General features: G+C 37.7%; 1 pseudogene; it reads right to left on the bottom strand.

Annotated features, from left to right (window-relative positions):
* Positions 1-2,522: 2,522 nt before the first annotated feature.
* LOC120105208 lies at positions 2,523-2,620 on the bottom strand (annotated as a pseudogene).
* Positions 2,621-26,359: the final 23,739 nt, after the last annotated feature.

Genomic DNA, 26,359 nt, shown 5'->3' with positions numbered 1-26,359 from the left:
CCCAGCGTGTCATCCGAATTCCAAGCCCTGCCGTCCACGTCCGAGCTTCTCACAAACGCATGCCTCTCCCGAATTAGCAAGTAATCAGCCGTGCGTGATCAACTTCCCAGCTGTTGGAATCCGCAATCGGCCTTCTCGCGTCCGGGATACTCGGCATCTCCACGTATTCCGTGGGATCAGGGACTCATAGCAGCTTATAAGAGGGCTCCCTCGGCTGAAACGGATTATCTCTCATTCTTTCCCATTGAAAAAAAACAGAGTAGGGCCTCTGCCATCCGAAAAGAAAAAGGAAACAGGGGAGGCCCTGTTTCTGAAAAGAAAAGAAAAAAAAAGGGGAAAGAAAGAAAATGAAAGAGGGATTAAAGTTTTCAATGAGTGGCTAAAGTCCTAGGGAGGGAGATGGATGAACCTTTGATGTATTGCTCTTTGAAGTAAACTCTAAACTTTTGCCTTGAATGAATTATATTTACTGATATGTTTTTGATCCATGCATAGTTATTTCGTAGATAGTTCTTAAATGGATTATGATTATTGATATATGGATTGCTTTAGTATTTGATTCATCGTAGACGTAGAAAGCACGACGAATGCTTAGAAATTGAGTTCATATGTTCATGAAACATATACCATGATTAGATCTATCCTACATTAAATCTTAAATCAAGAACCATAGAGTTTATTCCTTGGATGCAATATCATCAAGGGGGATTCCAGATCCCTACCATTTTTATTTCATTGAATTGTGTTTATTATTCTCTGCATTTTAATTTCTGAAAATCAAAACATAATTTTAATCCACAAATTTATTGAATTAATTAATCTAAAATTATATTAAATAATCTCATATATATTTCGTTCCCTGAGGATTCGACCTCGGACTCTCGAGAATTTACTACTTGTGCGATTCTCCTGCACTTGGGAGAACAATTTTATTTTTGCATCAAGTTTTTGGCGCCGTTGCCGGGGAACGGCTGATTTATTAGTATAATTTTAGATTTAATCAGTATCCTAGTATTTAGTCTTTTTCTTTCAAAAAAAAAATCTTTATTGCTGTTTTTTTTATTCCCTGCACAGTCTGCATCAAACTCTGATATCTGAGTAATCCACCGTCTGATTGAACTCTGATATCTGAACGGTCTGATTGACATTCTGAAACTTTTAAGACTGTCAGATTAATACGAAAACTTGTTGCTGTCTGTTTTGAATTTTCTGCATTTAATTGTTTTAGATCAGAATTTTATTGCTATCATATCTCATTAACCCTTGTTGCTAATTGAAAAATTTAAAAAAAATAAATAATTTGCTTGATCACCTATTCAATGAAATTTAATGTCATGTCATAAAATATTTAAAAAAAAAATCTCTTGATTGTTGCATATAGTATATGGCATCAGCATAAAACACTCTAAGGGCTGAACCCATTTAAAAAGATAAGGTCGGGATTTCATCACTCGTCCTTAGCCCAAAAATCACCCCATTGCATAAATATCCTAAGCTTAACTAAAATCAACTAGACGTTGGCCCCTAAGGACATTCGAGCTCAATTAGGATGAAGACCACCGAAAGTTGCACCAATTTCGCTCTATGGCTTAGTTGATGTCTAGGCAAGCTTTGTCCCTATAAGGGAGACAGTTCATCTGTTCGAGGCAAGTGGGTTTTAAGTGGGACCTTTGCGAACGCATCGTGACCCCTCCACTTACCTGGGAGCTTACCTGGTCAACTCGGTTCATTAGACCGGATTGGAAGCTTAGGTGCCCTCTTCAAACCAGTTAGGAGCTGTCTAGAAATTTAGGAAAAATATTAGAAATTGAGGTGTAATGTTTAGTTGCATGTTTGATTGTGAATAGATTTTTGTTTTAGGGTGTAGTTTTAGGGTATCTTTAGTTGGTACTTACATTTATATTTATTTTTTTTAAAAAAACATAAAAAAAAATAAAAAAAAATTTATTAAATTTAAAAAAAACATTAAAAAAATTTTAATCAAATTTTGTATGCTAAGTTGGAATAGGGACGACACCGGTCGATTAAGTCGTACAACTTTAGATCATCCCTTAGGACACATCCTTGAAATTCCTTCGCAGTATCTCACACCTTGTGAGATGGCAAATTTTCCTGATGATGTAGGAAGTCACCATGGTGATGAAGGTAGACCCCCAGTTATGACACTTCGACAATATTTACATCCCACTAGGACTAGTCAACCTTCATGTATGATTATTCCTGAAAATGTAGGACACTTTGAAATCAAACCAGGAGTAATTCAATTGCTGCCCAAGTATCATGGAATGGAATCCGAGAACCCTTATCTTCACCTTAAGGATTTTGAGGAAATTAGCATCACATTTAGAGTGCCAAATGTATCGGAAGATGTCCTTAAATTAACCTTGTTTCCTTTTTCTTTGAAGGATAAAGCCAAAACATGGCTGAACTCCTTGAGACCAAGATCGTTAGGAACATGGCATGATATGCAAAGAGAATTCTTAAAAAAGTTCTTTCCCGCACAAAGGACTAATTTTTTGAAAAGGCACATTAGTAATTTCCAACAAAAAGACCATGAAACATTTTATGAATGCTGGGAGAGATTTAAAGATTTGCTACTCTCTTGTCCTCATCATGGGTTTGAAACATGGAGAACCATTAGTTTCTTTTATAAGGGATTGTCTCCACAGTTGAAACAATTTATAGAGACTATGTGCAATGGTCTATTTCTGGAAAAGCAACCCGATGAGGCATGGGACTATTTAGACTCTCTCGCAGAGACTGCACAATTATGGGATACAGGGGATAGAGTGAATAAACCTTTGCCTAAGACTACTAGCATTCCACACGGGGGCCTTTACAACCTTAATACTCAGGATGATATTCAAGCTAAAATGGCAGCCCTTACTAGGAAGATAGAGGAAATTGAACTTAGAAGGATTGAACCCGTCAAGACCGTAGAACATAACAGCGAGTGTTGTAGGATTTGCGAGATGCCTGGCCATCTCATCACTGATTGCCCCACAATACCCGCATTCAAGGAAGTCTTGCACGATCAGGCCAATGTTATGAATACCTATCAAAAATCTTTCAATAATCCTTTTTCGGGTACTTACAACCCTGGATGGAAGAACCATCCAAATTTCAGGTGGAGGAATGACCAACCTCAACAAGTATATAACCCAACTCCTCCACCTCCGCAACCTCATTATGCACACCCACCCCCTCAAAAATCCAGTCTCGAAGAAACTTTGCAATCTTTCATGCAAGGTCAAGCCAAAATCAATGATGAATTAAGAAATCAACTGACAACGCTGACCACTATTTTAAGTGCTCAAGAGAAAGGTAAGCTACCAGCTCAACCACAACCTAATCCTCAAGTCTATGGCGGTAGTAATGCATCATCTTCAACTTCGCATAAAGAGCAAGCAAAGAGTATAATAACTTTGCGAAGTGGAAAGATTATTGACCGACCAGTCCCAGAACAAACACAAGTCATACCGGATTCTGACCCTCCCAAGACAAAAGAAAAGGATAATGAAGAAACTGAAGCACCAACATCTACTGAAAAAATTGAATGTCCTTTTCCTGCACCATTTCCACAAAGATTAAAGCCCTTGCAAAAGCTTGAACCAAACTCTGAAATTCTTGAGCTTTTTAAGCAAGTAAAAATCAATGTACCTCTTCTTGATGCAATAAAACAAGTGCCTTCCTATGCAAAATTTTTAAAAGATTTGTGCACTGTCAAGCGTCGTTTAAATGTCAAGAAAAAGGCATTTCTGGCTGAAAATGTGAGTGCAATTTTACAGCATAACATTCTTCCTAAATATAAGGATCCAGGTTGCCCAACTATCTCGTGCATCATTGGCAATTTTAGGATTGAGCGAGCATTGTTAGATTTAGGAGCGAGTGTGAATTTGTTGCCATATACGGTATATGAGCAACTCGGTTTGGGTGAGTTGAAGCCAACACCTGTGACCTTACAATTAGCTTACCGGTCAGTGAAAGTCCCTAGAGGGATTATCGAAGATGTGTTGGTCCAAGTAGACAAGTTCTATTTTCCTGTTGACTTTATCGTACTGGACACACATCCGGCTTCCAATTCACCATCTCAGATTCCAGTCATCTTAGGACGCCCATTCCTTGCAACTTCTAATGCATTGATCAATTGTAGGAATGGTGTCATGAAGCTTTCTTTTGGCAATATGACTTTGGAACTGAACGTCTTTAGTATAGGCAAACAACCCTGTTGCCCAGTAGATACAACCCAAGAGGGGGGGTGAATTGGGTCTTTTAAAACTTTTATGCTACTTCTAAAACTTTATGATTAACTATGCTAAGTTGTATAGATGCACAGTGAAAGTTAAACTTAGCAAGGGTTTGATGTATAGACTTCGACTTGATTAAATATGCTTGCAACTAAAGGATGTGCGGATAAGAATTAAGCAAGCAATTTATCTAAGTAAGTAAGTGTGTTAGTTAGACAATAACTAGAGGCATTACAAACACAAAGGACATATAGTGGTTCGGTGCACCCCAGCACCTACATCCACTCCCCAAGACCTCTTGGGAATTTCACTATAATCCTACCGATTACAGCCGGTTGTTTTACAAGCTCACAACCCAACTTGTTGTTTTACGAGCGCACAACGAACTCGGTCGGTTTTCCCAGGCTCACCGACTAGAACCAACCCCGATTGTTTTCCTGGGCTCACAATCAAACCCTTACACGTTGGTTTTACCCTCGGCTCACCAACAAACCTAAACCCCGTTGGTTTTCCCTTTGGCTCACCAACAAACCTTAATCCCGTTGGTTTTCCCTTTGGCTCACCAACAAACCATACACCGTTGGTTTTCCCTTTGGCTCACCAACAAACCTTTAACCCCTTGATTCAATCCCTTGATTGAATCAAGTTACAAGATATTAAAACAAAGAATAAAAACAAATCAAAGCTTCTTAAACAAGCAGATATGACAATATAAACAAATAGAGTAAAGAGAAGCCCTCAAATGAGTTTTGAAGATGGAGGAGCTCGGCTTCTTCTTTACTTGATCCTCCTCTGATTTGGCATGAAGTAGAGGATCCCCGAGGCAGCACACGGATGGAGAGGAAGCTTTCGGATTCACTTGGATGCTCTTCTTCTCTCTATTTCGTTTTGGATGGTCCTTTTGTGCTTGTGGGAGATTTCCTTTGTAATTTCTTTGAGATCTCTTTCCTAGATGATCTCTCCCACTTCCATTATTTCTCTCCTAGCTCTCTTCTTGTTTTTATAGCTTTAGATGGCGTGGAAACAAGAATATAGCCGTTAGAGACAAAAATAGAGCCGTTGGAACCAGTCTGCACCTCCTGACAATATGACCGTTGGGATCGGAGTCGACTCGCGCGATCAGGAGTCGGCTCGCCTGTTGCAGGAGTCGGCTCGTGTTTTACCGGAGACGACTCGGCCACTGTTCCAAATTTGAATTAATGTGCTTGCCTCGACTGGGAGTCGACTCGTCTTAACCTGGAGTCGACTCGCCAACTTTTGGAGCTGACTTGGCAATTTCGGAGTCGGCTCATCCACTGAAGTCCGTGGATCCAATTTTGAATTTTGTCCTCTCGAGTCGACTCGACTGTCCTGGGAGTCGACTCGAATCTCAGAGCCCGAACTTCCGATCCTCTGTCTTTTGGCTCGTCCAGTCTTGGAGTCGACTCGAACTTCCTTGGAGTCGACTCGGCTCTCAGTTTGCGAAACACAGCCTTCTGCCATCTTGGTGTAGCGCTGCCTTGGAGTCGACTCGAGCTGTCTGGGAGTCGACTCGAATCTCAGAGGCAGTAACTTGGTTTTCTGTCTGTTGATGGTCGCGGAGTCTCGGAGTCGACTCGTGCAATGCGGGAGTCGACTCGAATCTCAGAGTCCCAAAAATGCTCTCTGACTTTTTCCTTGTGTTCCGCTGAGAGTCGACTCTTGCTTTCTTTGGAGTCGACCTACCAACCATCGGAGTCGACTCGCGTTCCACTGGAGTCGACTCGAATCTCAGACCCGAAAACTGCTCTCTGACTTTTCTGCCTGTGACTCCTAGGAGTCGACTCATACTTCCCCGGAGTCGACTCGGTAAACATTGGAGTCGACTCGAATTCCTCAGGAGTCGACTCGAAGACTATTCTTTTGAATTTTTTTTCTTTGATTTTACTCCTCCAATTTGAATCCTTTGAACTTTAAGCTTGGGCCAATAGATTGTAGCTTTCTTCCAACTTGAGAGCTTTGGAGGCCTTCTTGTGTTCTCCCAACTTGCTATGTTCCTTGCAAAATAAATATCTTTCTCCTTGCAACATAAATATTAGTATCTATACTTCAAGGTTTTGTGATCATCAAAATCAATCTATGAATCAATCTTTGGGTCATCAATCTCCCCCTTTTTGTTGATGACAAAACTTGGAGTATATGCAATATAAAAGATATTGATTTCTAGAAGTAATACATAGCTAAGTTGCATGAAGTAGAAAACATATATATGTAAAAACATACTTCATGATAATGCTTTAGATTTAATCAGCTTAACACAATTAACATATTTAAATTTTAAGCTGATTTGTATTCAATTCAAAGTAATAAAGCATTATGAGTATATATAGCATATACTTAGATATTTCTCCCCCTTTTTGACAACATCAAAAAGATAGTGAAACATTAAGCACAAAGATCAGAGCAGAACACATCGAGTGTGAATTCAAGAGGTTTTCTAATTTGATACCACAGATAGTTTTCTAATCAAGTGTAGGTGGAATCTTCCTTAGGTTAATTCAAGAAGTACTACAAATGATATTCAAGGAAAAACATGAGTGGAAATCTAACCTCTCTTCACTGAGTATGAAAGCTTGTTCGTTTAAGACCTTTTGCCCAATCTATTAAGTATTTTATCAACCATGAGAGCAATTTAATTAATTTTCTTAATGACTTCAAAGTTCTTTTATGATAATAGGAGCATTGGGGCACAAATATCAAAATATACATTCATGCAATTTTTGATACATCTTAGAGCTCTTTTAAAGACTTTCTTTTATTTCTTTAGAAAATAAGCACAATTTGATACATAAAATAATGAATTTGCACAAAATTGAAGTTCCAAAAAGCAAGCCAATTAGAGCTCATTAGTGAAGTTCCAAAAATAGATTTTCTAAGAGATACTCAAGAAAATTTAACACATTATTCTCCCCCTTTTTCATTAAATTAGAGGCTCTTAAGATTTGCAATTTGGTTCAAGAGTGATGCATGAGATATACTAACCAAATAACACGCCTCAAGGTGTATCATACAGATTTTCAGATTTAAATTTCAGATGATACATATTGGAGAGTATTAGAATCACTTTTCATTTAGTGTTCTTTCTCTCTCCTTTAGTTATAGATTTATGCGATTAAGTTCCATAAGACCTTTCCTTCTGAAATTTTCTTTCTCCCCCTCAATTGATCATTCCATTTAAGAGTTTAGAATCCTAAGATAATGTTCAATAAGATTGTCAATCTCAAAAATATATTTCAGCTTATTTTCATAAGACTCAAGGTTTGAGATAAGACAACCTTTATAGAACTCATCTCAAGAAAATTAAAGCATGTCTTGCAATATAAGGAGGTTCATCAAAATCAATCCATAAAATTCAAAGTATGCATCAAAATAAAGTGTCTTTGGGATAGGATACTGAATATCTAAAGCTCCCCCTCAAAAGATGCATTCTTCTTTAATCATTTTAAATTGTTGAATTTCAGATTTTAGTGATAAACGTGAATAACACTGAAATTCTGTAATATCGAGAATGTAGAGTAATCTAGTATTATTCCAAAATTTGTAGTAATTACTCTTTCTAATCCTTTACGAACAAGTTATGCTTTCTCTTAATCTTAGAGAAAATGTATAGAAATATTAATCAGAAAATGATTCATTTGAAGCTCAATTTCTTTCAAAAGCATTTACATTTTCTTTCTTTTAGAGTCATTTGAGTGAACTGAAATATTTCTAGTTTTAAGATCATTCACTCTAATGATGGAAGTCTTTAATAATGTAGGAGAGAAAAACATATAGATGATCATTGAAGTATATCTATTTATAGAACTCAATTTCTTAATTATAGTTTTTCTGCAATGGATACATGAAGCACAATAAATCTTTTTAATATCAAAATAAGATCATATATTTAGAAATTTTTGTTTGCAATCAAGATCATCGAAAGACACATCATTTGGACCAATATTAGTACACTTTGAAGATAAGAAATGATATGTTTCGGATGCGTATCGGAGCAATCAACCAAAGGCATCAGAATTAATTCTGTTTTTCTTACATTAAGATTTTATTTAGAAATCATATTGAGTCTAAGCTTGTATACAAAATCAGATTCTGAATTACATAGGATTTTCAATTGAGGCTTTTAAAATCATAATTTGAGATATGTATCTTCCACATTATAGCTCATCTTAAATCATTAAGATTGAAAACGCATATTTCAATAACATTAGAGCACTTTCAGAATCTTTGTATTTAATTTTGAGTTTTGATACAAAATGGAGGATATTTTAACAAGTATTAGGATATTATGTATCAAAGTTAGGCAAGTAGAAAGATAGATCAAGATTAATTCATTCTGCCTAAATAGAGATATCTTTCTCTTCTCCTTTTTACAAATTTATTTAACTTTCAGATTTTAAAGATGATTGTGAACGACAAATCTGAAATTTCTTTTCAATAATACCCAAAAATTTATGCAGTATTTCAAACATTCAATTAAATTATCTAAGCATGGAGCATTACAAAATATTGAGAACCCATAATTCAAAACATCATACCATATGCACACTATATTAAGTGTTAAGTCATACATTAAAATAATAAGAACAAGCATGTCAAGAATCAAAATCAATTCTTTTCAAATAAACTCCTCCTATTTAAATATTATCTTGCATTGATTTCATCAAAGACTTGATTCTTCTTATATACTTTCATTTACTTTGTCTTTCATTTTTACTTTCTTATGCTCTATACTCTATTTGCTTCCTATCCGGTGGAGTTGGGAAGGGGCACGAGGTACTACCACTAGCCTCCCTCTTGTGCCGTCCCTAATATGCCCTACACCGAATAGTTGGGTCAAATAGTGCCGGGTACTACCACTAGCCTCCCCATTGGCACCATCCCTATGATGAGCAATATAGAAAGGTTAAAATGTTTACTTCAAACTCCCCCTGTTTGAGTGTAATTAATTATAGATTTTATCCCTTCCAAATGTGCCGAATATATTATGCTTGTTTTGCTTTTCCTTAAGATTGAAGTACTTGCCTTTGCTCAGATTTTTCATCTCTTGAACAATGTCCATTTTCGTTTCTTTATCTCTCTCTCTTTTTGTTATTCTCAAGTAATCTACATGAAAGAGCAGAATAAAGAAATAATGAAATGTATCGTATAGAGGTATATCATGCAAACACTATTTTCATTATGCCCAAGAATTCGTAGCTTCTCACAAGTCATTCTAAATCAGAGTTTTAATCATATACTTGTGTATTTCATGGTTATGATACAGCCATAGAAATTGAGCAAACCATGAAACAATTTCTAAAAGTATAAGTCAGTCAATACACATATAGACATGATATCAAAAATTAATAATTAAAGAATTTAATCATGCCATAATAGGATTTAAGTTATTGACTTTGCTCAATTAATTTGTGAGAAAGGTATCTAAAATTACCTATTCATTATATGTTCTTCAAGCCAAACTAGATTTCTTATGTGTGAACTTTTGGCTGAAGAAGATCCTCTCTCTTGTTTGCATGTGAATGTTTAGTGTATCTTACATGAAGATATCCTTCAAGTTGAAATTTCTCATTTTTCTTTCTTGAAGGAAGGTCATTAGTTTCTTTAAGATACAAAGCATTCATCCAACATATATATATTTTTTAATTAGATGACTCAATATAAGATATGACAATAGTTGCATGTTGAGTCACTTTACTCAAGAGATTGCCTAAATATTAGCAAGCACATATCACTTGAACTAAAGAGATAGAAAGATAGTTCAAGCATGTGAGGCAATAGATAGATTTATCAAGATCAAATCAATTTAGTTTAGATTCTATTTGCTTAAGATAATTATCAGTAAGATATGTTAACTAAGTTTTAATCAATTTATCTTAACCGTTTGTTTCTATCAAAATTCAGATTATGATTTATTGGTTATTAATAAAATATGATTCATTAAAATTAGATTGAAGTCTTGCACACGGTCACATAATGAGCGTACAATCTGGTCTACTAGCTGTATGATAAAATAATTATTCTATCATGCTTCAATACAGCTTTAACACAATAGATCTACTTTTCTCATCTTTTTCGAATTCTACAAGATGGGGTCATAGATATACCTTCTTCATGCCAATCTTCTATAAGAGTTTTCTTGTGGACTAACGTTGGTCAATGAAGATCCCCTTTTCTGTTTGTCTTAATTTGGAGTTTGAGAGAAGATGTTAATTCATTCATCATATTTCAAACTCACCTTGCAATATAACTATTCATATAAATTTTCATTGGTAGAACAAAAATGATGCCATCAATATGTGCTATGAGCAAGCAAGATATCATAGATTCTTCTTTTTGATGCATAGATTTATCACTATTACTTTCTATCAACAAGGTTACCTAAGCTTTTATATATCAAGCTTTTGATGCTTGTTTTAAATCACATATTGCTTTATCATATATGTAATGTGTAATTTTTAAATATGGTGGTTATTTAACATAGATCTACTTTTTAATGAAATAACCACATAGGAGTGAATTCTACACATTCATTTGACAGAATATAAAGCTCATGAGTCAAGCAAATGATAGTGGTGATCTTTACTTTTAATCATGCAAGAATCAAGATCTATTTCATCTTTTCTTGATTCAGTCTTTTAGTAGTTATCAATTTTTCTTCATTAAGTGCATTTCTGAAAAACTCAATTTTGTTATAATTATTAACAAGTTTTCAGATTGTTATATGTAAAAGATTAACCATATATAATTTGATCTTAGTATCTTGACAGTAAATCATTAGTCTCATAGAGAATAAGACGACTTGATATTTTTGCAACTAAAATCTTTTCATTGAATATTCTATATGCATTGCTTGATGAATGATATCCAAGGATAGACATATCTCTATCAGATTTGACATTATTTTTCATAAGAACATATCAAGCATAACATGTACGACTGAAAAATATGAAAGATATGCAATGGTTCATTTTCCATTTTTCAGAAGATCAAAAGGAGTTTTCATCTAAAATAGATCTAATAGAAATCATATGTATGACAAGCAGTGATGATACCTTTTTTAAAAATCATTTAAGTAGATGACTATCATACACAATTGTCTTTTTCATTTCTTCAAGAATTCTATTACCCCTATTTTACTTAAGATGTCCTTGGTGCTGAAATAGTTAATTTCTGCATAAACTTTATCAGGATTTTGGTTTTCAACACTGTGCCATGATACTCTTTATCTTCACAGTTAGGAAACCTTTATCATTTGAAACACTTTTACAAGATTCAGCAAATACAGAAAATATTTTCAAGTTTATTTTCCAAGAACAAATCCAATGTAAGCTTTTGAAAACTTAGAGATGGAAACAACATCTTTAGATTTAGAAATGATTTTTGGTTGTTTCCTTAGTTAGCATGCATAGCAAAACTTTGACCTTTAAGAAGATAATTTAAGTAAGCCAATGGCAAGGTCTTTTGAGATTAAGTATATACTAGCATGAGTTGATTTTGTATGCTAAAGATGGTTTCTTTAATCTTGGTATTCATAGTGCATATATTTAAAAACATACCAAGTACACATTATCATATCTATGATCAATAAACAATAATGCCATGGATAAAAACTCTCAATCAAGCATATAGAGAATTCATAGAATTATTCTTAATAAATTAATCATTTTGCAACTTATCCAATAGTGAGTAAAGTATACTATGAAGTGATTTGATCATATTTCCAAAAGTATTTTCTATATCACAAAATTGATCACTACTAGCAATTCATATCAAATACTAAGCAAAAATAATGATGAGATGCAAGGATTACTGATTTTTGTTAATAACTTTTCATAAGTATATTTTAAGTTTCTTTTGTTCCATGGGTATCTTGGTACACCTATGTGTACATCCTCATTTTCTCATTTTGGGTACCCAAGCTTGCTTGAGTCCTTGAGAGTTAGGACATATGGTTCCTTTTGGAACCCATATCTGTTTAATAGTAATAACTTTACCATTTGATTTAATTATACTAGAACGATAGGTAAAGTTGTTATTCCCATCCTTTTCATTTTTGAAATAACTTATCTTATTTAATGGTTTGCTTGATGAATTGATAACCTTTTTCTCTAGAGATTTATTGTTAAGTAAAGGAATCAAGCCAAGTTTTGATTTATCACAAGCAACATATTGGCTTTCAAACATCATTTTTAATCGTTCTGAACTTACGGTGAATTTGTTAATAAAAGATTTTAATTGATTAATTTCTTTACTTAAGTTTTGATTTTCTTTAATTAAGCTATGATTTTTCTGAATCAATTCTTCTGAAAATGACCTTAAACTTTTATTTTCAGAATTTAGTTTGTCTTGTATTTCAGTAATAGAATTTATTTCTTTTGAAATTTCCAAATTTAGCTTTTTAAGATTTTTATTTTTCCTAGCTAATTTTCTACATTCACTATACAAATCATGAAAAGTATTTAAAAGTTCATCATAAGAATATTTTTCATGAAAGTCATTTGGTGTGAGATTAGATTCAGATTCTACTTTATCTTCTTGTACCATAAGACATAAGTTAGTTACCTCTTGTAGTTCATTGTTGCTCCTAACTTTCAATTCCTTGTCTGACTTTCTCTTGGTCAAGGCTTTCTTGCGCTTTACCTCTTTCTTCCTTTCTTCTTGCTTCCTCTTCTTCTTTGTCTTTAGGAAGCTGATTTGCCTCGGAGTCGACTCAGACCTTATTGGAGTCGACTCGACTAACTTGGGAGTCGACTCTGAGCTACTTGGAGTCGACTCGACTGAGGGAGATTCATCACCCTTTTCTGCAGTCTTATTGTTAGTATATAATTGAAGCATATGAGAGCTAATCTGAGATTTATCATAAATATTTTCTAAAGTATCCCAGATCTCCTTAGCAAATAAGCATGCAGAAATTTCATTAAGCTTTGTTTCTTGAATAGCACAATATAATATGTTCATAGCATTAGCATTTAATTGTGCTAAGTCCTTCTCATTAATATGAGAGAGTGTGTGAAGGTCATTTATTATGATTTTCCATAGATAATAGTTTTGTGATTGAATGAAAATGCGCATGCGTATTTTCCAATGTGGGTAGTTTATACCATTAAACAGTGGAGGTGTATCAATTGATTGTCCTTCTCCTAGAAAACTATCTATTTGAGTTGTCATGATCTTTGGCTCTAGTCGGTTAAGACTACAAATAATATTTGAGCACCTGCTCTGATACCACTTGTTGCCCAGTAGATACAACCCAAGAGGGGGGGTGAATTGGGTCTTTTAAAACTTTTATGCTACTTCTAAAACTTTATGATTAACTATGCTAAGTTGTATAGATGCACAGTGAAAGTTAAACTTAGCAAGGGTTTGATGTATAGACTTCGACTTGATTAAATATGCTTGCAACTAAAGGATGTGCGGATAAGAATTAAGCAAGCAATTTATCTAAGTAAGTAAGTGTGTTAGTTAGACAATAACTAGAGGCATTACAAACACAAAGGACATATAGTGGTTCGGTGCACCCCAGCACCTACATCCACTCCCCAAGACCTCTTGGGAATTTCACTATAATCCTACCGATTACAGCCGGTTGTTTTACAAGCTCACAACCCAACTTGTTGTTTTACGATCGCACAACGAACTCGGTCGGTTTTCCCAGGCTCACCGACTAGAACCAACCCCGATTGTTTTTCCGGGCTCACAATCAAACCCTTACACGTTGGTTTTACCCTCGGCTCACCAACAAACCTAAACCCCGTTGGTTTTCCCTTTGGCTCACCAACAAACCTTAATCCCGTTGGTTTTCCCTTTGGCTCACCAACAAACCATACACCGTTGGTTTTTCCTTTGGCTCACCAACAAACCTTTAACCCCTTGATTCAATCCCTTGATTGAATCAAGTTACAAGATATTAAAACAAAGAATAAAAACAAATCAAAGCTTCTTAAACAAGCAGATATGACAATATAAACAAATAGAGTAAAGAGAAGCCCTCAAACGAGTTTTGAAGATGGAGGAGCTCGGCTTCTTCTTTACTTGATCCTCCTCTGATTTGGCATGAAGTAGAGGATCCCCGAGGCAGCACACGGATGGAGAGGAAGCTTTCGGATTCACTTGGATGCTCTTCTTCTCTCTATTTCGTTTTGGATGGTCCTTTTGTGCTTGTGGGAGATTTCCTTTGTAATTTCTTTGAGATCTCTTTCCTAGATGATCTCTCCCACTTCCATTATTTCTCCCCTAGCTCTCTTCTTGTTTTTATAGCTTTAGATGGCGTGGAAACAAGAATATAGCTGTTAGAGACAAAAATAGAGCCGTTGGAACCAGTCTGCACCTCCTGACAATATGACCGTTGGGATCGGAGTCGACTCGCGCGATCAGGAGTCGGCTCGCCTGTTGCAGGAGTCGGCTCGTGTTTTACCGGAGACGACTCGGCCACTGTTTCAAATTTGAATTAATGTGCTTGCCTCGACTGGGAGTCGACTCGTCTTAACCTGGAGTCGACTCGCCAACTTCTGGAGCTGACTTGGCAATTTCGGAGTCGGCTCATCCACTGAAGTCCGTGGATCCAATTTTGAATTTTGTCCTCTCGAGTCGACTCGACTGTCCTGGGAGTCGACTCGAATCTCAGAGCCCGAACTCCCGATCCTCTGTCTTTTGGCTCGTCCAGTCTTGGAGTCGACTCGAACTTCCTTGGAGTCGACTCGGCTCTCAGTTTGCGAAACACAGCCTTCTGCCATCTTGGTGTAGCGCTGCCTTGGAGTCGACTCGAGCTGTCTGGGAGTCGACTCGAATCTCAGAGGCAGTAACTTGGTTTTCTGTCTGTTGATGGTCGCGGAGTCTCGGAGTCGACTCGTGCAATGCGGGAGTCGACTCGAATCTCAGAGTCCCAAAAATGCTCTCTGACTTTTTCCTTGTGTTCCGCTGAGAGTCGACTCTTGCTTTCTTTGGAGTCGACCTACCAACCATCGGAGTCGACTCGCGTTCCACTGGAGTCGACTCGAATCTCAGACCCGAAAACTGCTCTCTGACTTTTCTGCCTGTGACTCCTAGGAGTCGACTCATACTTCCCCGGAGTCGACTCGGTAAACATTGGAGTCGACTCGAATTCCTCAGGAGTCGACTCGAAGACTATTCTTTTGAATTTTTTTTCTTTGATTTTACTCCTCCAATTTGAATCCTTTGAACTTTAAGCTTGGGCCAATAAATTGTAGCTTTCTTCCAACTTGAGAGCTTTGGAGGCCTTCTTGTGTTCTCTCAACTTGCTATGTTCCTTGCAAAATAAATATCTTTCTCCTTGCAACATAAACATTAGTATCTATACTTCAAGGTTTTGTGATCATCAAAATCAATCTATGAATCAATCTTTGGGTCATCAAACCCAGTGATCATGAAGAAAGTAAAGAAGTTGAATGGGTTGAAACCATTGCGGAAGAATATCTGTTAAAAGAAACATTTACTGAATCGGCCGACAATGGTTTGATAGATTGGTATTCTGAAGGTACTACTGATGATACGGTCCCACCTACTTTAGATAACTCGAATGTCATGATGGTCAATGGGTGGAGACCGAGAATAGAGGAATTTGAACATTTGCCATCTCGAGAAGCAAAGATAGTACCATCCCATGAACAAGCACCTAAGCTCGAGTTGAAACCTTTACCGAAGGAACTCAAGTATGCCTTTCTTGGATCCGATGACACTTTTCCTATAATCATCTCATCTGATCTTGATCATGCCCAAGAAAGAAAATTACTTGGTGTTCTAAAGAATCATAGAGGAGCTTTAGGGTGGTCTATTGCAGACTTGAAGGGGATTAGCCTTTTAATTTGCACGCACCGGATATATTTGGAGGACAATGCCAAAACCACAAGGCAAATGCAACGCAGGTTGAATCCTACGATGAGAGATGTGGTTAAAGCAGAAGTCCTCAAGTTGCTTGACGTGGGTATTATTTACCCAATTTTCGATAGCAAGTGGGTAAGTCCTACTCAAGTCGTGCCCAAAAAAGCAGGTCTGACGGTAGTCAAAAATGAGCAGGGTGAGTTAGTCCCGACTCGTGTCCCCACGAGTTGGCGCATGTGTGTTGACTATCGAAAATTGAATTTGGTCACTAGGAAAGATCACTTTCCCTTACCCTTCCTAGACCAAGTTTTGGAAAGAGTTGCAGGACATAATTTTTATTGTTTTCTCGATGGCTATTCCGGATACTACCAAATCGAGATTTCACCAGAAGATCAAGAGAAGACTACTTTCACTTGTCCTTTTGGTACATTCGCTTTCCGTCGGATGCCGTTCGGATTATGTAATGCACCTGCAATATTTCAAAGATGCATGCTCAGTATTTTTGAAGACATGAACGAGAAGTTTTTGGAAGTGTTTATGGATGATTTTTCTGTTTTTGGCGATTCTTTTGATGATTGTTTACTACATTTACAAGCTGTCTTAGCTCGGTGTATAGAAAAGAACCTGATACTGAATTAGGAGAAATGCCACTTCATGGTGCCAAAGGGAATTGTCCTAGGACATATTGTTTCATCGAAGGGCATGAAAGTTGATAGAGCTAAGATTGACTTAATCGCCAAGCTACCTGCACCCAAGACGGTTAGAGATGTTAGATCATTTTTGGGTCATGCCGGATTTTATAGGAGGTTCATCAAGGACTTTAGTGTCATAGCCCGACCATTATGTAACCTCCTATCCCTTGATACACCGTTCAATTGGACTGAAACCTGTCAAGAGGCATTCGAAAAGTTGAAGTCTATGCTTAGCACTGCACCCATCGTGCGACCACCCGATTGGTCATTACCTTTTGAGATCATGTGCAATGCTAGTGACTATGCGATAGGAGCTGTCCTAGGACAACGCAAGGATAATAAGCGATATGTCATCTACTATGCAAGCAAAACCTTAAATGATGCTCAAATGAATTACACCACCACCGAGAAGGAATTGCTTGCAGTAGTATTTGCATTAGACAAATTTCGTTCTTATATCCTTGGTGCTCCTATTGTTATCTTTACAGATCATGCAGCGCTAAAATATTTATTGGATAAGAAAGATGCCAAACCACGCTTAATACGATGGATACTTCTACTCCAAGAATTTGACATCACTATCAAAGATAAAAAGGGAGTAGAAAATGTAGTTGCTGACCATTTATCACGGCTAGTTTTTAATGATTCGGTGCCACAGTTGCCCATCAAGGACTCGTTCCCTGAAGAGCAATTGTTTGCACTTTCTACTATGCCATGGTATGCTGATATTGTAAACTTTCTTGTCACTAACCGGATGCCGGAGCATTGGGGATCGAATGATAAGAATAATTTCTTGCGTGAAGTAAGAAATTATTATTATGATGCTCCTTATTTGTTCAAGTATTGCAATGATCAAATCTTTAGAAGATGCATTCCGGAACATGAGATACAAAGTGTACTCTCTTTTTGTCATGCCAGTGCTTGTGGAGGACACTTTGCATCTAAGAAAACGGCAGCTAAGGTGTTGCAATGTGGTTTTTATTGGCCTACACTATTTAAAGATGCCCATGAGTTCTGTAGGACATGTGACCCATGTCAGCGTGTTGGAAGTCTAACTCGTAGGCAAATGATGCCTCTTCAGCCCATTACTGCTATTGAAATTTTTGACATGTGGGGTATTGATTTCATGGGTCCGTTTCCACCATCTTTTGGCCATGAGGATATTTTAGTTGGTGTTGAGTATGTGTCAAAATGGGTAGAAGCTGTTGCCTGTAGAACTAATGATCACAAACCTGTTTTGAAATTTCTAAAAGAAAATATTTTTTCACGATTTGGGATGCCCAAGGTTATAATTAGTGATGGGGGAAAACATTTCTGTAATAAGCCTTTTGAGATCCTATTGCAAAAGTACGGTATCACTCATAGAATTGCAACTCCTTATCACCCGCAGACTAGTGGCCAAGTAGAGTTAGCCAATCGGGAAATTAAACGAATTTTGGAGAAAACGGTGAATCCATCATGCAACTGGCCTTTAAAACTTTCTGACGCATTGTGGGCTTACCGTACTGCTTATAAAACTATTCTTGGTATGTCCCCGTATCGGCTAGTCTATGGAAAAGCATGTCATCTACCTGTTGAAATAGAGCATAAATCGTATTGGGCCATTAGAAAATTAAACTTTGAACTGTCAGATGCTGGTTTCGTTAGAAAATTACAATTAAGTGAATTGAATGAAATTCGTCGGGATGCGTATGACAATGCTAGACTTTGTAAAGAACGAATGAAAATTAGGCATGATAACTCAATTCTAAGAAAATCTTTTGAGCCTGCACAAAAAGTTCTTTTGTATGACTCGCTTACATCTGTTTCCTGGAAAGTTACGATCAAGATGGACAGGTCCTTTCATTGTAAAAACTGTTTTTCCACATGGGGCAGTTGAAATTGAGAATCCATAGGATGGTCAAATTTTTAAGGTAAATGGACACAGATTAAAACTTTTTCTTGAAAATTTTGCAGATGAAGAGGACTCCTTTTCCTTGGAGGAGCCTTCTTATGACTGAACATGAAGGCCAAGGTATGTGTATATTAGTTAGAATTATTATTTTTTTCTTTTATTTCTAGTTTTCTTCTTATTTTGTAGGTCTTCTTTTCTGTAAATCAATAGCTCAAGGTATTCTTCTTCTCTCTATTATTTTCTCTATTGTCTCTCATATATAGTTTTCTTGCATTTTTTTACATTGAGGACAATGCAATGTTTAAGTTGGGGGGAGGGAAATATTTTGACAAAAAAAAAAAAACTTGTTTTTTGCATTTGATTTATTCTATTACTTTCTTTTCTGAGCAAATGCACATGTATTTTCATATTGAGTGTGTACAACTATTAAGGCAAGGAACACATGCATACTATGACTGATCAGAGACCTATTATTAGATCCCCACACGTGTACTTAATGACAATAGGAAGGCCTCAGGAGTTCATATTTGTTAACTGCATTTTGTTAGCCTTATCCATAAAAGAAGTATGAGTATCCTTGTTCGTACCATAAGGTTCAGGATTTGGTTTTCACATAAAGATAGAGGTTAAATATCCCGACTAGATTACTTAGGTGCCTTATGATCCGACCTTGGCTGACCTATAGTCACGATGCAGTCACATATATAATAAGAATATCTATATGGTTCAGTCTACCATCTCTTTTCTTGCATATATATATATATATATAAAAAAATAATACTTATGATGACAAGTCTGGCCTCGTGGCGTAGTCTGGTTCGAGTAATTAAGTCCGAGGGGTGTTTCACCTAATGTCTTGAGCCAACTGGATCGGGGGTCATTGACTGAAAGCTCGCTACATGGACCTTACTAGAGCCTAATGGGGTTGGATAGCTGTAGTTGTCATTTGTATTGAAAAAAAAAAAATGAAATAAAAATAAGCATGAATGAGTTGGTTAGGCTGAACCTAGTGACATGTGGTAATGGCTGGTTTGACTCCATTGTATTGGACCTCTGTGTACCCGGGTTGTTTAGTTGAGATTGATAGCTCTTTCTTTACATGCGAACCATTCTTGACAAATTTAGACAACATGTGATATTCTGAAAATTTGATGGATCAGGTTCTAATAAAGTGTAGAAAACATTTGTGGATTTGAGTAGTGCACCTAAAACTCAGGCGGTGCTCTGTTGTGGTGGAGGTATTAGTACTCTGAGAAAGTCATATGATTTGATGCACACTACACTTTTATATTCCTTGCTTTGACGGTTGCCATACTTGAAAATATATGTCAATTAATTACATGTGTATTAGCTTAGGGTTTATTTTTATTAGAATCTCATGTCATATAATTCATGATGTTTGTGGGTAACATCCCTGAAAACCCTCACGAGACAACACTCGTCCACTAGGGTAACCTAGGGGTTTAACGGCTTGTTGCACATGCTAAGTGCAATCGTGATTCCTACGAAAGTGAGTACTTATCTTAATTTTATGCAATTAGTTCTAATAAAACATCAAAGGATCAACCAACACCTTTTGCACTCTCATTTTATTATCTGCTCGTTAATTGCTAGAGACTAGCAATAAGCTAGTTGGGGGGTGTGATGAGAGCACAAAAGTGCAATCTACACATCACTCAAATTAGTATTATTGCTAACAAATGATTATAGAAGTGCTGTATTAATATTATATTTTTGTAGGGTGCAGGTGATCGGAAATCAAGCTAAAATGCACATTGGGTCCAAAAATATGCATCACTGCAGGTGATCAGCCAACCGCTTGTGTCAACCCCAGTTGCACACTAGAAGGAGGTCAAGATCAGCTGTCCACTTCATTGCAGCTTCAGTCTTCTACGAGCCCAGCGTGTGATCTCTCATCGCGTCCGTGCAACCTCCCAGCACCCAAATCTCATCCTGCGGCCAGCATTTCGAGTCCATCTTCTCTGCATATGAGTCCGCTTCGCCCGCGAGCCCGAGTTCATCCATCCACCATGTCATATCAAGCTCCCAGTTCCGTGATCTCAGCGCCGGCGTCTCAGGTTCATCACCCGTGATTTCGGTTCACAGCGCCTCCCAGCTCCGTGATCGTGATCCGCCCGTGAAGCTTCCATGTCTGCATCCAAGCTCCATCCGACTTCATCTAAGCGTCCACACTTCTTCCTCCCAGCCGTCCGTGATTAACCCCCTCAGAACGTGTCCGTGCAATTCCCAGCATGCCACGACCGTGAACCAGAATCTCCCAAGATTCAGCCTCCGTCTTCCTCGCAGTCTACCTCTTCCGGATTAAGCAAGCGAATCACCCTCCCAGCAAAGTCCAGCCATCCACGCGTCTCAGCTTCCTTTGGCGATGATCCAGCACTCGTCCGCGCCCCATCTCCTGCATTCGATCCAGCCATTCAAATCCCAAATGCCAGCGGTCCAAGCTTCATCTTCAGCATGAGATCCCAACATCCCGAGATTTCCGCATTCAACCTCCTTCAATCGATCTTCAGCAGTTCCCAGATCTCGCAGTCCACACGTTCCAGCATCCCCAGATCCCGCAATCGCGATCCAGCCATTTGCGTCCGCTTCTCCCGCATCCAAGGTGCTGCGATCTTCCGTCCGCATGCGAGGATCCGTGATCTAATCTTCCGCATTCACAGCCTTTCTCCCAGCGTGTCATCCGAATTCCAAGCCCTGCCGTCCACGTCCGAGCTTCTCACAAACGCACGCCTCTCCCGAATTAGCAAGTAATCAGCCGTGCGTGATCAACTTCCCAGCTGTTGGAATCCGCAATCGGCCTTCTCGCGTCCGGGATACTCGGCATCTCCACGTATTCCGTGGGATCAGGGACTCATAGCAGCTTATAAGAGGGCTCCCTCGGCTGAAACGGATTATCTCTCATTCTTTCCCATTGAAAAAAAACAGAGTAGGGCCTCTGCCATCCGAAAAGAAAAAGGAAACAGGGGAGGCCCTGTTTCCGAAAAGAAAAGAAAAAAAAAGGGGAAAGAAAGAAAATGAAAGAGGGATTAAAGTTTTCAATGAGTGGCTAAAGTCCTAGGGAGGGAGATGGATGAACCTTTGATGTATTGCTCTTTGAAGTAAACTCTAAACTTTTGCCTTGAATGAATTATATTTACTGATATGTTTTTGATCCATGCATAGTTATTTCGTAGATAGTTCTTAAACGGATTATGATTATTGATATATGGATTGCTTTAGTATTTGATTCGTCGTAGACGTAGAAAGCACGACGAATGCTTAGAAATTGAGTTCATATGTTCATGAAACATATACCATGATTAGATCTATCCTACATTAAATCTTAAATCAAGAACCATAGAGTTTATTCCTTGGATGCAATATCATCAAGGGGGATTCCAGATCCCTACCATTTTTATTTCATTGAATAGTGTTTATTATTCTCTGCATTTTAATTTCTGAAAATCAAAACATAATTTTAATCCACAAATTTATTGAATTAATTAATCTAAAATTATATTAAATAATCTCATATATATTTCGTTCCCTGAGGATTCGACCTAGGACTCCCGAGAATTTACTACTTGTGCGATTCTCCTGCACTTGGGAGAACAATTTTATTTTTGCATCAAGTTTTTGGATTTAATTAATTAATTTTTTTTAATTAATTTTTTTAAATAAATAGTCAACTTTAAAGACCACGCAATAGCACGTATCTGGTAGGATAGTGATTACGGGTATCGATCCACAGGGATTGGGGTATAGTTATTTTTCTTTAAAAATAATTGAAAAAAGAGAATTTGTAGGGAAAATTAAACTAGAAATTTAATAAGAAATGCAATTAAAATGATATCAGTTTGGGAGAACCTAGGGCAAGAAATTCACCACTAACATCAGAACAAGGGTTATTTATAATTTATTTTGTTCTTGGATTAACATGCAAATTGGCTACAAGCCTAATAAGCATTCGAATAGAAATTCACAAAAGTAATTTAGGCATAATCCATCTTCAGTTGGCATGAAATGTCTACCCTAATTTAAGGTGGCAGCACATCGCATCTTCCCTAAGCATGGACTATCTTATATTTACTTAGTGATCATGAAGAACAGTTGTACGCACATCATACTTAAAATCACAGAAATTAAATATGATTCAAAAAAAGATATTCATTAAAAACAATAAATTCATACAACTCCAAGAACATAAAATAAAATATAAAACCCATGTCCCTTTGTTAGGGCTGCATTCAGCCCTAGAGAGGAGATCAGCCTTTCATCGAGTGGTGGACGGCAGCAGTAGCACAGCAACGGGCTTCCATCACGATCGGCATCCTTTTTCCTCCTTCCTTCTTCCTCTCTCAACACTTTATTGTTATTTTTTTATATGTGGGAAGTTATTCCCAAAATAACCAAACTACTCTCTCCCTCGTGCACTGGGATTTCAGCCTCCGAGAAGCGATACCGCCAAGGAAGAAAGCTCTCCTCCTTTTATAGCTTCACCAGCACCCCCCCCCCCCCCCCCCCCCCTCCTTGCTTCCTTCAACTGGATAGGATCTTCCGAATGGGAAGATAAGATTAAGGAACGGCTTCCTATTCCGTGGATGAAGGTGAAACGGGGACATGACTGATCCGGACGTGAAAGTCGGTGATTCGTTGAAGAAGTCGGTTGCTCCCTTGGATGCAGAGGATGGCGAAGACGTGGAAGCTAGAGAGCTGATCCGTTGTCGATGGAGGAGGCTTTGGAGAGGATCTCGGACGGTTGCTGGCTTCCAGATGCTGTGAAGATGAGTTGGGATCCTGTTCCAAAACAGGGGAGGATGGAGTTCCTTGCCGTGAAGCTCGGAATGGTTGTTGTAGAGCTGGGAAGAAGTTGAATACGGTTCGGAAGAGAGATACGGAGAACAGAGGATCTTTGGATGCAGAAGAATGTGTGTTCCGGAGGGAGTTTGAACTGATGTGGAAGCCGATCTCGGACGAGAGGAATCCGGAAGAGATCAAATCTGGAAGATGGTTTGATGCCACTCGAAAGAAGTTGGAACTCTTAGATTTGCTGGGAGTTTTGCTCTTCACGGCCGAAAACAGGGAAATCGTTTTGGATGAGGATGAACGCGGAAGAAACGTGTGAATGAGAGGATGATGCTGGACGTTTGGAGGAAAATCTGGGAGTTCGGTTGGGAGGAACTGGGATCAAGCCGTGGAAGGAAACGAATCCATGAGCTGGGAGATAAGATCGGATCCTGAGTTTGGTAGATATGAAGTTGGCTTTGAATGACTTGGGAGATAAAATGCGAGCGTGGACTGAGAGGATCTGGATGCACACGGGAGGTTGGTTTCAGTTCGTGGGATACGGGAGCTATCCTGGCTGGCAGCGGGATATGGATGAAACGAATCCGGAACAGGGGATACGGAAGAAACTGAGGGAGACTACGGACGGCTGGGAGTTTGGTGATGGAGCTAATCCGCGAGGGAAATCTGGGAAGATGATCCACGGGATTCGGCAGCTCGGGCGTTGGATAAAAATCAGGGAGTGAAGTTCGGATGGTTATGATGATGAACTCCTTGATTTATTTTGCTGAGGGAAGATCTCGGAAGCCCGTGGATTATGCGGAGGATTTGGTTCTGTTTCTTAACAGAGCCCTGTTTGCTGGAACTAGGTGCTTGGGACTCATCCGGAAGGGAAGAAGCTGGGAATCCGGTTGGAGGTTGGGATGCACGGGCTTCGGATGAGAGAAATCCGGAAGAATGAAGCTTGGGTCGAAATCGAAACAGGGAAAGAGGATGAGAGGATAAGCTTGATGGTTTGGTTTAGTTACGGAATACGGAAGCTGGGGAGATGGTTGGAGCATGGGACTTTAACTGAGGAGTAAATGGAGCTTTAGGATTTGTGCAAATATATTGGTATGCTTTGAGATCGGAGAAACAAATAATTTGAAGGGATTTTATTAAAATAGGAGAGTTGGATTATGTGGAAAAAGTTGGAACGAGTGGGAAGAAATTTAGGTAAATGTGTGAAGAGTCAGAAATTAATGGGAAACACTGGGTTTTGGAGAAGAGTTCTTGGGGTCGACTCTGGAGGATGTAAAATTGTGAAATAATGCAGTGTAGTTTAGGCTTTACCTAACTATGCGTGACTTGACCTGCATACATTAAGCTCAATCAGTAAATAAGTAAAACTCGAATTACCTTTAATAATTTATTAAAATGCAATGATGAAGGTGACACATTTTTTAGTTGAATTTACAAAATATATGAATCAAAATAATGATAAGTGCTATGAATAAGATATTAATTTATGCATTATTTAGCACTTATCACACCCCCCAACCTACATTTTGCTAGTCCTCGAGCAAAATAAAATAAATAATAAAAAAAACTAACTCACTTTTGCAGGAATCGCGATTGCATTTACCGTATGCAATAAGGCTTTAAACCCCTAGGTAGCCCTAGTGGACGAGTTTTGTCTCGTGAGGATTTCCGGCTCAGATACCCACAAACTGTTTGTCTCTACTCAAAGAGTTATTGTTTTATAAAATCTAATTTCAAATGCATAAATGCCAAGAATTTCAAAAGCACACAAAGTTTTAATTACTAAGTCAGCCCGAATCCCAAGTCAGTATGCAACTTAAGTTGAGGTTATTAAGCTTCCGTTAGAGAGTTGTAAGACTTCTTTATACTTGGGTGCTCGGTGATATCTGGACCATACACAAGCAAAGGCTTTAGATCCCCAAAATACTGCTAAAGCTAGTAGTTTCCAAGAATTGGTCAGATAAGACCTAATCACTGATTTAAAATCATCCTATCTTGCAGGATTTCGAGAGTTGTGGATGTTTACTTTAATACCTCATGGGCTTTATCTGTAATGTTCCAGTTTACTCAAATTTTTACAACGACGGCTTTCACACTATCGTCTTTTTCAAGATCAATATTATAATTTTTTTTTATTTTTCTTCTTTTTTTTTTAGATTTATAAATTACGCACTTTTACTCTTGTAATGATTCCTCCGTGTAGCGAGCATTCAGTTAACACTCCCACACCAGATGGCGTAAGGTGTTGGGCATTAAGACTCCCCTACGGACCTATGCTCGGGTTTCTCATTACAAGCCCGCTGACCTTTGACGATAGGTAGCCCTTTTCGATGTACCTGACTAAATTCACTTTTTTTTTTTTAACAGTAAATACGGGATAATAGTGAATTAGATAGGAATGATTCATCAGGACTCAAGGTTGCTACTAGACTTAGCAACATAATGTTGAACCTAATCCTTAGAAGTGCAGGCCATGTGTGTTGTGAAATTCCAAAGTAAAAATTATCTTACAACTCGCTAAAAGAATTTTTAATAAAAAGAACTCAAATTGACTTACTCCTGACTAGTTATTGGGCTTTTTAGATTTTATATACTTTGTGTGTTTATCATTTCAGCATTAAAGCATAGAAATTAGGTTTTTTTTTTTTTTTGGAGATGAAATACTTATTCACAAAATCAAAAATTTCGAAAAATTTCTTCAAAAATTCGAATCTTATACCCCCCAACCTAAATCAGACATTGTCCTCAATGTTTTTTTTAATATTTTATTATTATTATTATTATTATTTTGTTTTACGAATATATGATGCATATGGAGGATAGACGCATTGTACTTTAGTTGCATCAGTAATATGAGGACTCCT

This window comes from Phoenix dactylifera, unplaced genomic scaffold (genome assembly GCF_009389715.1).
Source record: "Phoenix dactylifera cultivar Barhee BC4 unplaced genomic scaffold, palm_55x_up_171113_PBpolish2nd_filt_p 000228F, whole genome shotgun sequence".
In the NCBI taxonomy this organism is placed as follows: Eukaryota; Viridiplantae; Streptophyta; class Magnoliopsida; order Arecales; family Arecaceae; genus Phoenix; species Phoenix dactylifera.
The sequence above is the reverse complement of the archived record's forward strand: the minus strand, read 5'-3'. Positions and strand labels throughout refer to the sequence as shown.